Genomic DNA, 13,213 nt, shown 5'->3' with positions numbered 1-13,213 from the left:
AGATTATAGAATATAAAATATAAAATAGAATAGAATTAGAAATGTATTACTGACAGTAGCCAGACTGTAAAAGTAGCCGACTCCAAATCCAGCTCCAGACAAGTGACAAGGGGAGTAACCTCAGGGTTCAGTCCTGGGACTGCTCTTGTTTGGCATCTACTTCTCCGAAGTACAGGCCAACACTAAGGGACTCTGGCTAACAAAGTTTGCAGATGACTGCAAACTGGGATCCATTACTGAATCCCCAAATGATGTGGATATTCTACAAAAGGGCCTTACAGAAACAGATGCTTGGTGCCAGAGCCATGGGCTCAAGCTTAATGCCAAGAAATGTACAGTTAACCCTTTGGGAAAAAACATGTAGCCATGAATTACCATATAGGTGGCAGTACACTAAACACTGAAAGTGTGATGACAGACTTAGGGACACAGGTGGTCAGTGGTCTCACCTTCGATAACCACATCACCACAACAGTCAGGAAATCCTTCTATGTGGCACACCTCATCACTAAGGGCTTTTCATCCAGAAAAAAGGAGGTCATTGTACCACTGTAGCCACCCCTCATTAGACCCATTTGGTATGTACCTCACAAGACATCTGCAACAGCTGGAAAGGCCGCAGAAATATCTCATTAAAAGAATCACAGGCCTAAAGCAAATGCCCTATACTGACCATCTAAAAAAACTCCAGCTATACTCTGTGGCATATTGCCTACTCAGAGGCGATCTCTGCTTAACATGCAAGGCCATGTCAAACCCTGAGCTGTTGGACATGCTCCACTTAAAAAGATCCCAATCCCTCAGAGCCACACGCTCCAGGGATCTAAACCTTGTCATCACAATGAACAAAACATGCTGGAGGGATAGGTTCCTGACCCAGAGACTCCCAATACTCTGGAAAAGACTGCACATACATGTCAAGCAGAGCGCCTCCTTGGCCCTCTTCAAAAGGAACCTTGAGGATTGGATGGGAGATAGGAAATTCACCCTGGAGATCATGTCAGTCATCCTGCTAGACAGTGTTCCAGGGAAGTAAATATTGTGGGAAGAAATATCCAGGGAATTGTTATGGCTAGGCTTGTATAGACCCTAGTGCCAATAGCCTATTACCAACCTATGAATCTAGCTTGTCATGTTTTGTAAAAGAATGTACATGGGACCAAGTTGCTGCTTTAGAAAACTTCTAGAGTCCAACCCTTTTCAAAAAACATATATTAAGCCAAAGCCCTAATAGAATGCATCATGACTCTGCCAGGAATATTTTTATTGCAGTGGGAATAATGGGAATAAGAAAAGGTAATTGCCTGAGACAACAATTTAGAAATAGTCTTCTTTGACACACATTGCCCCTTCTTACCTTAACAAGAAATTAACAACTGATAAGAAGTTCTAAAAAAATTGTTGTGTAAAGATAGTACCAGACTTGTTTGTGGACATTCAATGTATGAAGCATCTTTTCTACCTCATTTTTGAGTTCAAGGAAGAACACAGTGAGATGGAAAAGTGGGCTTAAAGTAAACCGGAATACTACTTCAGGCATAAAGGAAGAATTAATTCTCAAGGAAACTATGTCTCTGTGGAAAACGAAATAAGGTTGATCCATCACAACAGCTTGCAATTCAAATATTCTTCTTGTAGAAGTCAGAACAGTTAGTAAAACTGTTTTCCATGTTAAGAACTTCAAGTCTGCCAAATACGCTGGTTCAAATGGAACAAGTGTTAGCTTCTGTAATGCAAAATTGAGATCCCAAGGAGGAGCCGCCAGTTTTCTTGGAAGTCTCTTAAGTAATACTCCTTTCAAAGACATATTGATGTGAGAATGCATTGAAAAAGGAACTCCATTAGCAGACATGCTGAAATGGCCAACAAATTAACCTTCACAGAGGAGTGACATAGTCCATAGGAAAGCTACTCACACCAACAGTGCAAAATCAGAGAAACACTAATAGGATCATAGGGGTGTACTACGCTAATGCTCCTGGAGTCTTTACAAGCCTAGCCCATAGGATTACCCTGGCATCGTGCCACCCGACATTAGTTCCCACTGTCTCTGTCAAGGAGAGCCACTGGAGTGACCATCCACTCATCAAGATTTCTTTTGAAATGGGCCAGTGAGGTGCTCTGTTTGACATGTATGGGAAGTCTATTCCATAGCATCGGCAGCCTCTGGGTTATGAACCTGTCCCTCCAGCATGTTCTGTTGATTGTGGTAATGAGGTTGAGGTCTCTGGAGAGTGTGGTGTGGAAGGATTGGGATTTCTTTAGATGTAGCATTTCTAACAGAGCTGGGTCAGATATGGCTTTGTAAGTCAAGGAAAGATCGCCTCTAAGTAGGCGATATGAGACATAGAATAGTTGGAGTTTTTTTGAGTCTGTCCATATAGGACAAGTGTTTAAGGCCTAGGATCATCTTTGTGACGTACTTCTGCAGCCTCTCCAGTTGTTGCAGGTGTCTAGTTGGGTACATGACAAATGGGGCATTGTACTCGATAACTGGCCTAATGAGGGAAGAGTAGAGGAAGACAATGACCTCTTTCTTCCTGGATGCAAAACCCTTAGTAATGAGATGTGCCAGATAGAAGGACGTTCTGACCACAGTGGCAATGTGGTGGTCAAAAGAGAGGCTGGTGTCAACCTGTGTACCCAGATCTGTTATAACATCTTCTGTGTTCAGTGGACTACCATTGATGTGGTAATTCCTGGGAACCGAGTTTTTCCCAAATGAGATGACGACACATTTTTTGGCATTGAGCTTAAGGCCATGGTTCTGACACCAGTTGTTGGTCTCAGTGAGGCCTTTCTGCAGGATGTCCAGCATCACTTGGGGAGTTTATAATAGCTCCCAACTTGCAATCGTCTGCAAACTTTGTCAGCCAGAGTCCCTTCTTATTGACCTGGACTTCAGAGGAGTAAATACCAAACAGGAGAGGACCCAGGACTGAACCCTGTGGGACTTCACTCCTGACTGGTCAGCAGTCTGGCTTGGAGTAAGCTACTTTTACACTGTGGGTTCTATCTGTGAGCCAGTTTGCAACCCACCTAGTGATATAGGGGTTGATGCCTAGCTTAGTGAGTTTTTCTATGATTCCTGACTGGGGAATGGTATCAAAGGCCTTGGCTAGATCAGGATAGGCTGTATGAACCACCTTGCCTTCATCCACAGCTCTGGTGACTGACTCAGAAGGTGACCAGGTTAAGCAGGCATGATCTACCCTTCACAAAACCAAACTGTGTGGGAACCAGAGTTTGGATATTCCCTATATCCTTGTTTATTAGGTCCATGATGATGCGTTCCATAGCTTTGCATATACACTCATTAGGTTAATGGGGTGATAGTTCCCAGGGTCTGTAGTCGCTCCTCCTTTGTGGAGAGGGATGACTGTAGCAGTGCACCATTTGGTAGGGACAAAACCTGAGGTGAGGCTGTGATTGAACAAGGCACACAGGAGTGGTGCCAGTTTCTTCTGTAGTTCATGTAGAACACAGTCAGGGATATTGTCTGGTCCCATAGAAGCTGTATTCTTGGCCTTGGACAGTGCTGTTTTAACCTGTGCAGCAGTAATACTGAGTGCCTGGCAATCTACTGGTATTGTGACTGGTCCTTTAGGGGGGATAGATGGCACTGAATTTGTCATCCAGTATATTGGCAATATCTGTTGGCTTGGTATAGGAGGTATCATTGTGCAGCAGCTCACAGCAAATCTGGGTATTGCCATGGAGATTTCTGGGAACTGCCATGGAGATTCTTTACATAACTATAGAATTTCTGTTTTCATAGCTAGCTTTAGAGGATTTGATGAGGGATCTCAACTTTTTGTTAAGGCTGATAAGGCAGTTTTTCCAGTCTTGGGAATTCACCTTATTCTGCATCAGTTTCTTCCTTCTGTTGTTGAGTTTGTTTATGGAAGGGGACCACCAAATTGGCTTCCTTTTTTTGGAGGAGAGTGTCTTGGTTCTATTGGGTATGGCAAGAGCCATGCATTTGTGTACGTGTTCATACAGTGCATTGGTATATGATTTGGCAGTCATGCAACTATTCTCCATTTGCATGGGTGCCGTGAAATTAGACTCCTCTGTTTTTAGGAGCCCAAGGTTAGCTCTGGAGAAGTTTTTCATGGTGGTTACCTTTCCGGGGGGGTGGGGGGGTAGATTTCCAAGGTGATTAGTTTGTGGTCGGATCTAACCAGGGAGGAGTTGACTACTGGTGTAAAGCAACAGTCGCCCATGTTAGTAATGACCAGGTCATGGATGTTGCTACCTCTAGTGGGGTACGAACGAGCTGGTCCAGGGCATTGGAATTAATGAATTCCAGGAAATGTTGGGCAAGTGAATTGGTACATGACTAGTTTTTCCAGTTAATGGAGGGATGGTTGAAGTCACCCAGTATGAGTGTGTTAGGTTGGACCCTAATATTCTCCAGGGTGCTTAGGAACGTGGAGTGTGAGTCTTGGAAAATGGTTGGGGACCTACACAGGCTACAACCTGAATCTCTGTCTTACCCAGTGTTAGCTGCACCTGAAGTATCTCTAATGGGTTATGCTGGGCTACCAGTCTGGAGGTGTGCACATCCTTTATGAATATGGAAACACCACCGCCTTTGGAGCTTCGGTCCAAGTTCTGGGACCGAAAGGTGTGGAATGGAGTTATAGCCTGGTAGTGCAGGGGTGCTTTCTGCTGCTTTGAACCAGGTCCCTGTTACAGCACAAATGTCATTGTTCTCCATTTTAAGGAGTGCCTTGAGTGAGTGCATTTTGAGATTTAGACTTCTAGTATTGAGCAGCCTGAGCCTCAGATTGCATTTGTTTGTAGCTGTTATGGTGGTAATTTGGTCTTTGGAACACAGCTTAAAAAAGGCACTATAGGGGTGGCAAGAGCCTTGGCCAGTATCCAGAAACCCAGGACAGATGCAGGCCATCTCTGCCAAAGCATCAAGGTCTGTCAATCATGTCATCCCAGGCAGAGAGATACTGGATCTCCTTGGAATGACACCAGAAACTTAGCCAATTGTTGAAATCAATCATTTTCTGCTTGTACTGTGGTATCATTCTGGGTGATGGTAGGATGCTGCTCAGGGCTAGGATTATACCCGCCTGGGCTACATAATCCGAGAGTTCCTCCATGTCTCTTTTCATGTAGTCCTGGGAGGTACATCTCGGGTCATTCACACCCACATGTACAATTACTGAGTCATATTTGTACCTGTTGTTGAGGGACCTGAGTGCATGCGTTATGTGGTGGATCCTGGCACCTGACAGCCAGCTGACTGTTACATTTTCCTTATTCAACCTAGTGAGTGGGACATCAGTGTGCCTCACTATCAAGTCATCTATGACTAGTGTGTTTGGCATGCTGTTTTGCCTTGAAGGCTTTGGTTGAGTGACACACTGTTTAGGTGAGTTATGCATCTTGTGATTAGTGTTGTGTTGTGGTGGTCGAGTGCATTACTGCCTTGGAGGCCTCTGCTGTTTGGGTAGATTTTTATTGATAGCCTCCACGTAGGTGGGTGTGTGGTTTGTGTTTTTATGTGAAGGCACTGCTGGTGTGTGTTCTGGAGGGCTGTATGTTCCATGTGATGTGGTGCAAGTGTTGATCTTCTCCTCTTGACCATCTATTCCGGTCTTAGCTGGAGAGTGCGTGGCTTCCAATTTGGATATATAACTGCATCTCTCACAAGTCTGAGTGTTGGGAAGTAAGAGGAGAGGGTTGTCAATGAACATGAGGCAGTTGCTACATTGTCTCAGGATGCCCAAGTTCACCAGGTTAATATGAGAAAGCATAGGGAACTGACCTTTAGACATGCCTGGAGGGGTGGGCATTAATAATAAGTACTGAAGCTGTTTCCTTGTAGAAGGCTTTGTGCTGGTAGCACTTTTGTGTTTATGATATTTTCTACAAGAAGTCTGGTAAAGTGCTAGACTTATAAGCTAGTAAAAGTGCTGGAGAGGAGAGAACTAGCAGATCTAAGGGAAAAATTGAAGAGCAGACTTTTTGGCACTGCTCAGAAGCATATAAACAGTCCTGGATACAGCAAATCTGTATCTGGACTACACTAGTTACAAGAAAAGAGGGAAACAAGTGCAAACATGGGCTTTTAAACCAGAAAGTTGAAAGAGATGGAAAAACTGCCCAAATGGCCAATAAACTATCATTTCTGGGCCAGAAACCACTCCTCTTGTGGTATAATGAATGGGCGCCGGTTATTTTGACGGCATCAATTAAAAAATCTCTTCTTTTGCTTATATATGATTTTTCTGGTAGCAAGATTTCTTGCCTAGTTAGTACCTGCTGCACACCCTCAATAAAGAGCTGTATAAAACGTATTAAGACCCTATCATCCAGGCAGTCAATTGAAATTTTGGGACTGGGATGTATCAAACACCCCTGTTCCTGTGTACATAGATGCAGTCTGTGAGGAAACTTGTGTTAATTGCCCATAGCCAATTCCAGAAGGCAGAACCACTGTTGCCTGGGCCAGAAGGAAGTTACCACAATGATCTTGGGGGATTCCTTTTGAATATTCATTAGTACCCTAGATATCAATGGAAATGCATACAAGCTGGTAAAAACAAAAAAATCGTTAAAAGTCACTTTTCCCCAATCAAAAAGCAGTAAAAAGCACTTAAATACACTTTTGTCAGCTCCAAAAAGTAAAGTGAACACAGCTTCTATACAGAAAAAGTAGTTCTAAACAGTTTTAAACACCTTTAAAACTGGCAAGAACAAAAGTGCACTCCTATTTAAAAAAAGAAGTTATGTACTCACCATAACATTCCATGTTTGTTGTCAATCTCGCGGTTCATTCTTACAATGATGGGTTCGGAGCCGATTATCGGCTCCAACTCGGCTAAATACATAGCTGAAAGTCTCAAACCTGGCTCGTGGTAAGTAGGTATCCCACAATGTAGTGGTGTAATTCCCCAGATCTTGTTTGCTGCTACTACTGAATGAAATGAAAACTACATACACACACACACACACACACACATATATATATATATATATATATATATATATATATATATATACACACACACACACACACAAATATATACTATACTCAATAGAAAGAGAAATAAACTGAAACAAAGAACTCCTGAAGGTAGTAAAAACATTCACCAGGTCCACAAGGAGTCTTTGGCAGGTGGAAGGAATGAATGAATGAATGAATGGCGAGATGTACAACAAAATTGGAACTTTATGGTGAGTACATAACTTCTTTATGTTATGTTATGTTGTCCTAACTCGCCTTCATTCTTACAATGATGGGACAGCGTCCCTAGCACCTCTTTCTTGAGTGGCTCACATGAGTACACATTTAAGCACCGTGGAACCAAAGGAGGCCCTGTCCCTGGAGGCTAAATCCACTTTGTAATGCATGATAAAAGTATGAGGAGTGGTCCAAGTAGCTGCTGCACAAATATTATCCATATGAATTCTGGCTTGAAAGGCAGATGACATAGCCATTGCTCTAGTGGAATGAGCCTTCACTTTGAAAGGTAAATCTCTGTGATCTGTGGTATAGATGAATGTAATACAGTTAGAAAGCCAATTAGAAAGAGTAGTTTTGGAAACTGAGCTACCCTTTTTTGCATCAGAGAAGGATACAAATAATTGGTCAGATTTTCTAAAATTTTTGGTCCTATGCAAATAGAATCTGAGTTGTCTATGCACGTCTAGTTGATGTAATTTGTATTCTGCCTTGTTGCTATGATTAGGAAAGAACACTGGAAGCTCTATAGATTGATTTATGTTATTTGGAGAAGAGACTTTGGGTAAGAAAGATGGATTCGTTCGTAAGGATACCCTATCCTTATGAAAAATCAAATATGGTGGTTTAATAGAAAGAGCTTGCAACTCTGATACTCTTCTAGCAGATTTTATAGCCACCAGAAACAAAGTCTTCCAGGAAAGGAACTTGAGGTCTGAAGAAGATGCGGGCTCAAAAGCTGGTAAAGTCAGGTGAGACAGAACAAAATTTAAATCCCAAGGAGAAAGGGGCTCCTTAAAGGGAGTTCTTAACAAGGAGGCACCTTTCAAGAAGGCTCTACACAACATGGGTGACATTAAGTTGGAGGCAGAATCACCAATGTGGAAATTAAATATTGCAGCGAGTTGAACCCTGATGGTTGCTGCAGCTGAACTTTTCTGGAAGAGTTCCGCCAAAAATTCCAAAATAAAATGGATGGGTGCAGAAAAGGGATTAATGTTCCTGTTTTGAGCCCAAAAGGAAAACCTTTTCCATTTGCTATAATACAGTTTTCTAATGGAAGCTTTATGAGATGACATTAAGATATGTCTAACTGTAGGAGTGAAATTGTGAAGCCTGACTAAGTTGGGAAGTGGAGCGGCCAAGCTGTCAATTTCAGGGTGTGGAGAGAAGGATGAAGCACCCCTGACATATGTGTCAGCAGGTCTGGAACTGGGTCCAGAGTCCAAGGCTTCTCCTAAAGATGAGGCCAAAGGAAGGGGAACCAAATTGGCGAGGCCAGTAAGGAGCAATGAGAATTATCCTGCTTCCCAAGTACTGTGCTTTCTGAATGACTCTGGGTATGAGAGGAAATGGAGGAAAAGCATACAGAAGTCCCGAGGGTCAATCGTGAGCAAGTGCATCTCTCGGTGTCTCCCCCGGAGGGGGGATAAGGGTAAAGTAGTTGCTGCACTTGGCATTCATGAGAGTGGCAAACAAATTGCAGCAAGGCAGACCCCATGTTTGGAAAATCATTTCCGTTATATTCTGATTCAGAGACCACTCGTGAGGCATTAATATTGCCCTGCTCATCCTGTCTGCTATCATGTTGGACTTCCCCAGAATGTGCGTTGCTATTAGAAAGTGCTGGGAAGAAACTGCCCATTGCCAAACTCTCAGGGCCTCTTGACAAAGGGGGTAAGATATGGTTCCCCCCTATTTGTTTATGTACCAAACCACAGACATATTGTCTGAATGTATTGCAATAGTTTCTCCAGGGAGAGAATCATGAAGTGCTTGCAATGCAAAAAGCACTGCTCTCATCTCTAGGTCATTTACATGCAAGTGAGCCTCATGTTCTTGCCATGTACCTTGGACTGTTCTTTCCAGATAATGCCCCCCCCCCATCTGGGAAGCGTCCGTGGTCACCGTAGCTATGGCTTCTTGTGGAACAAAGGGTCTCCCTATGGTCACATGAGTGGAGTGCATCCACCATCTTAAGTCTTTCTTGCATGATTCTGTTATTCTGATTAGGTGAGACATCGGAAGCTCTTGAAGTGACCATTGGGAGAACAAGAGCCACTGAAGGATCCTCATGTGCATTCTGGCAACAGGAACCAGTGTTATTGTGGAAGCCATTGTTCCTAGTAATCTTAGAATTATCTTTGCTTTCACTTTGGTTTTGGGAAGGAGATGACATATCTGCTGTTTGAGTGCTGCAACTCTTTCTGTTGGAAGACGTGCTATCATAGAAATGGTGTCCAGATCTGCGCCTATAAATGTAATATGTTGACAGGGCAACAAGGCAGATTTTTGAAAGTTGACTGTAATATCCAGTTGGTTGCAAATGTCCATAGTTAGAACCCTGGCTTGTTGGAGTAGATGCTTGGTGGTAGCAGACAGAAGCCAGTTGTCTAGATAGGGAAACACTCAGAATCCTAGATGCCTCAGGTGAGACGTGACTACTGCCATGCATTTGGAGAGCACTCTGGAGCTGTAGTGAGACCAAAGGGCAGAGCTCGGAACTGGTAATGACTGGCTCCCTGCCAGAAGCTAAGTACCTTCTTGATGTCCTGTCCATTTATACGTGGTAGTAAGCATCTTGAAGGTCTATCAAGCGCATCCAATCGTCTTTCCCTAAAAAGGGAAGTATAGACTGCAGTGTCACCATTCGGAACTTTGACTTCTTGACAGATTTGTTTAATTTGCTTAGATCTAATATGGGTCTCCAGTCCCCTGTTCTTTTTGGCACAAAAAAGAATCTTGAGTAAGTTCCAAATCCTATTTGGTCTGTGGGGACTTCTTGGATGACTCTTTTGTGCAGCAACTTTTGAATCTCTATAGTTGCTTGCTCCCTTAGATTGGGTGGAACATCTGGGCTTGTTCTGGTCCGTGGAACAGGATTGAAAAATGGGATGGAGTATCCTCTAGATATTATTTTTAGTACCCATTTGTCTCCTGTGATAGTACGCCAGACTTCTGGGTACATGGATAAACGTCCCCTGACTGCCTCCAGAGTAGAGCAGTCGGGCCTCCTTTCAGGAGCACTGATAAGGGCATCCACGAAAGGAATCACGGTCACCCTGGTTCTGCAGGCCCCCTCTGCCTCTGGGGTGGCATCTACTGTTATTGCCTCCCCCTCTACCCCTGGGGAAGGAATCACCCCGTGCATCCTGGAAATATCTCTGGGATCTTTTGAACCATTTTCCCACACTTCTGGCCTTTAGGATAAGGTCTTGAAGGTACGGAAAAATGTACTCCAACAGCAGAGAGAGTTTTTCCTTCCTGCTCGCACTGGGTTAGAGTGCCTTTTACTTTGAGTCCAAAGAGTGAGGAACCATCAAAAGGGGTGTTAGTTAAAGTAGACTTAAAGGGCTCTGCAAAATTGCACAAGCACATCCAGGAGTGTCTCCTAAGGGAAACTCCAGAACCCGCTGCCCTGCTTGCTCCATCTGCTGCGTAGGATATCAGCCTCATCGAGGAGTTGACGATGGAATTTAAGGTGGACAGCTGGGAGGAGACCTTCTAATATACCCCTACAGTTAAAGTACCTCTCAAAGTATCTCCTAGCTCTTTCAGGAGATCTCTTTGTAGCCTTGTAAAGTGAGATAGGTAGTGCAGAGATTGTAGTGAAAATGTCGCTGACAAAAAGACACACTTCCCATATCTGTCCATCATTCAAGAGTCAAGAGATGAGGAAGTCTCTGAAAGTTCCTTCTTTGTGGCTGCTGCCACCACCATAGCATTTACGGGTAACCCCATAGTAAGGAAATCCTTTCCGGAAGGAGCTAACAAGAATTTGTTTGGTCTCCAAGGGACTGGTTCCATTGTGTCAGGTGACTCCCACTCCTTTCGACTGACCAGGTCCATTAGCTTATCGAAAGAAGGAGACACCCAGGAGGCTGAAGGTTGAGACCCAAAAGCCTTCAGGTACACTGACGGCTCATCAGAAGGGGTGGTGGCCTGCCAGCCACCTCTCTGCTTCAGGATCTCTAGAATATCTGCAAATGAGATATCATCAGAGGACGACTGTGGGAACCCTTCCAACTCATCGAGGTCAGTGTCTGAAGTGACAGACTCATCTGGGGAGTCTACATGCTTCCTCTTGCAAGTTCTCTTCCGAGGTGGCTCCTCAGAAGGATATTCTGGGGAGGCCTCGGAGGAGAGGGGCTTGCCCATTGAGGGATTCTGAGGCTCTGGATCTCTGCTGTCCTGTGGAATGGGTGGTGCCGAGACAGTAGCCGGTGCCTTAGGGGGACGAGTGCTAGTATCCCTCTGTGGCGCTGAATGGGTAGACAACACACTCCTCATCAGCTCAATGGTGGATCCCGCAGGCTCCAAATACTTCCTCGGCTCTGAGGAGACAGAGGAAGACACTGGAACCAATGAGATCGGACCAAGGCCAATGTAGGAGCCGAGCTAACCTGGGCCAATGCTCCAAGGGGTAGACTCAGCACCGAAGAAGATTAAGGCCGAGAACCACCCCCCCCCCCTTGGCGCCAGCTCCCAGACTCTCTGAACGGCACTGAGAGAGTCGGAGCAGAAGTTGGCTCCATGAACACCAAAGAGAGTCTCGGAACCAACGGATCCACAGTAAGCGGTACCAAGCACTCTGGCTCCGAAGGTCCAGCTTGGCTGGGACAAAGAACAACAGTGGGTATAATTGGTACAGTAGGCTCCGAGACCAAATGGGTGGGAGCAGAGAATAATTTAGTCAATGCCAGTGACTTCAGGAGTCTGCACAACACCCGTTCGATGTCATCGTCCCATAAGCTCCTGGTGGACCCGGAAGATATGGATGGAGAGCGAGACCTGTGCAGAATTGGAGATCATAGTGTTGGAGAAACCGGTGAAATATCCATGGACCAGCTCCGAGAAGAGGTATCTTGCGGCTCCGAGGACTTTGGAGCCGAAGAACCAGGCTTGTCAATTAGTATGACCTGGACGGCTTTGAAGACTGTAGAGCTGAGGAGGTAGTGGCCTTAGATATTTTTGGCAGTTTGACTGGTGGCGCCAACTGAGCCGATGTGGCAGGTTAATGTCTCTTCTGGGATTTTTCCTTTTTGGAAGAAGGAGAAGAAGAAGAGGAAGAACTATGTATAGCTTCCTCAAAAGTTGGCTTTAAGAGCCCTTTCAGGATCAACTTGTTTTTCCTTTCTTGAAGTGCCCTTGCACTGAAAGAATGACAAAAAGTATAATCTTGTAGGTGAATTGCACCAACGCAATAAACACATATAACATGTCCATCTGTGATGGTCATTTTTTGTGAGCACTTCTGGCATTTTTTAAAGCCCAAAGGCTTATGTTCCCTCTCTTTTGGGTCTTTGGACGTAATAAAGATAAGACCACAAAAAACAACAGCAAGAAAGTTCTAACTATATCACTATACAACTATTGAACTATATGACTATTCAACTCTATAATGGGAAACACGAAGGAGACAGACAACTAGGGAGAAAATAGGGCCTCTAACTCAAATGGATCTATTTCCCAGACAAGACAACAACTAACAAAAGCCATCTAACTAAAACAGGTGATGAGCTCTCTAACTTAAATGAGCCACTTAACAACTAGACAGAAAAAAACAACCACTACAAGGGATACAGATAGGCTTACTATGTGACGGCCAAAGTCGCGTCAAAGAGAATATAACTATAATTATAGAATTATAGTGCAAAAAAAGGGCACAACGATTTAAATATGTTGAATACTAAGCTATCTATAATAAAACAGAACAGTATACAGGAAAAATATAAGAAATTTGTCACAACTTAGCCACGGCCAAGATGAGAGCATCCAATCTCGTAAAGCAGCCAACAAGATCTGGGGAATTACACCACTGCGTTGTGGGATACCTACTTGCCACAAGCCAAGTTTGAGACTTTCAGCTATGTATTCAGCCGAGTCAGAGCCAAGAATTGGCTCTGAACCCATCATTGTAAGAATGAAAGCAAGATAGGACAACATAACACGTATAGTTAAGCCATGTGTTAGTTATTAAAAACACATATTCCTAACATAAAAGTA

At 44.0% G+C, this 13,213-nt stretch overlaps 1 protein-coding gene across 1 annotated transcript in view; it reads right to left on the bottom strand.

Moving 5' to 3' along the window:
* Positions 1–13,213, bottom strand: part of LOC122797021 (dynein axonemal heavy chain 5-like) — a 374,439-nt gene that overhangs the window by 72,483 nt on the left and 288,743 nt on the right. The window lies entirely within an intron of this gene.

This window comes from Protopterus annectens, chromosome 3.part0 (genome assembly GCF_019279795.1).
Source record: "Protopterus annectens isolate FY-2018-M chromosome 3.part0, PAN1.0, whole genome shotgun sequence".
NCBI lineage: Eukaryota > Metazoa > Chordata > Ceratodontiformes > Protopteridae > Protopterus > Protopterus annectens.
The sequence above is the reverse complement of the archived record's forward strand: the minus strand, read 5'-3'. Positions and strand labels throughout refer to the sequence as shown.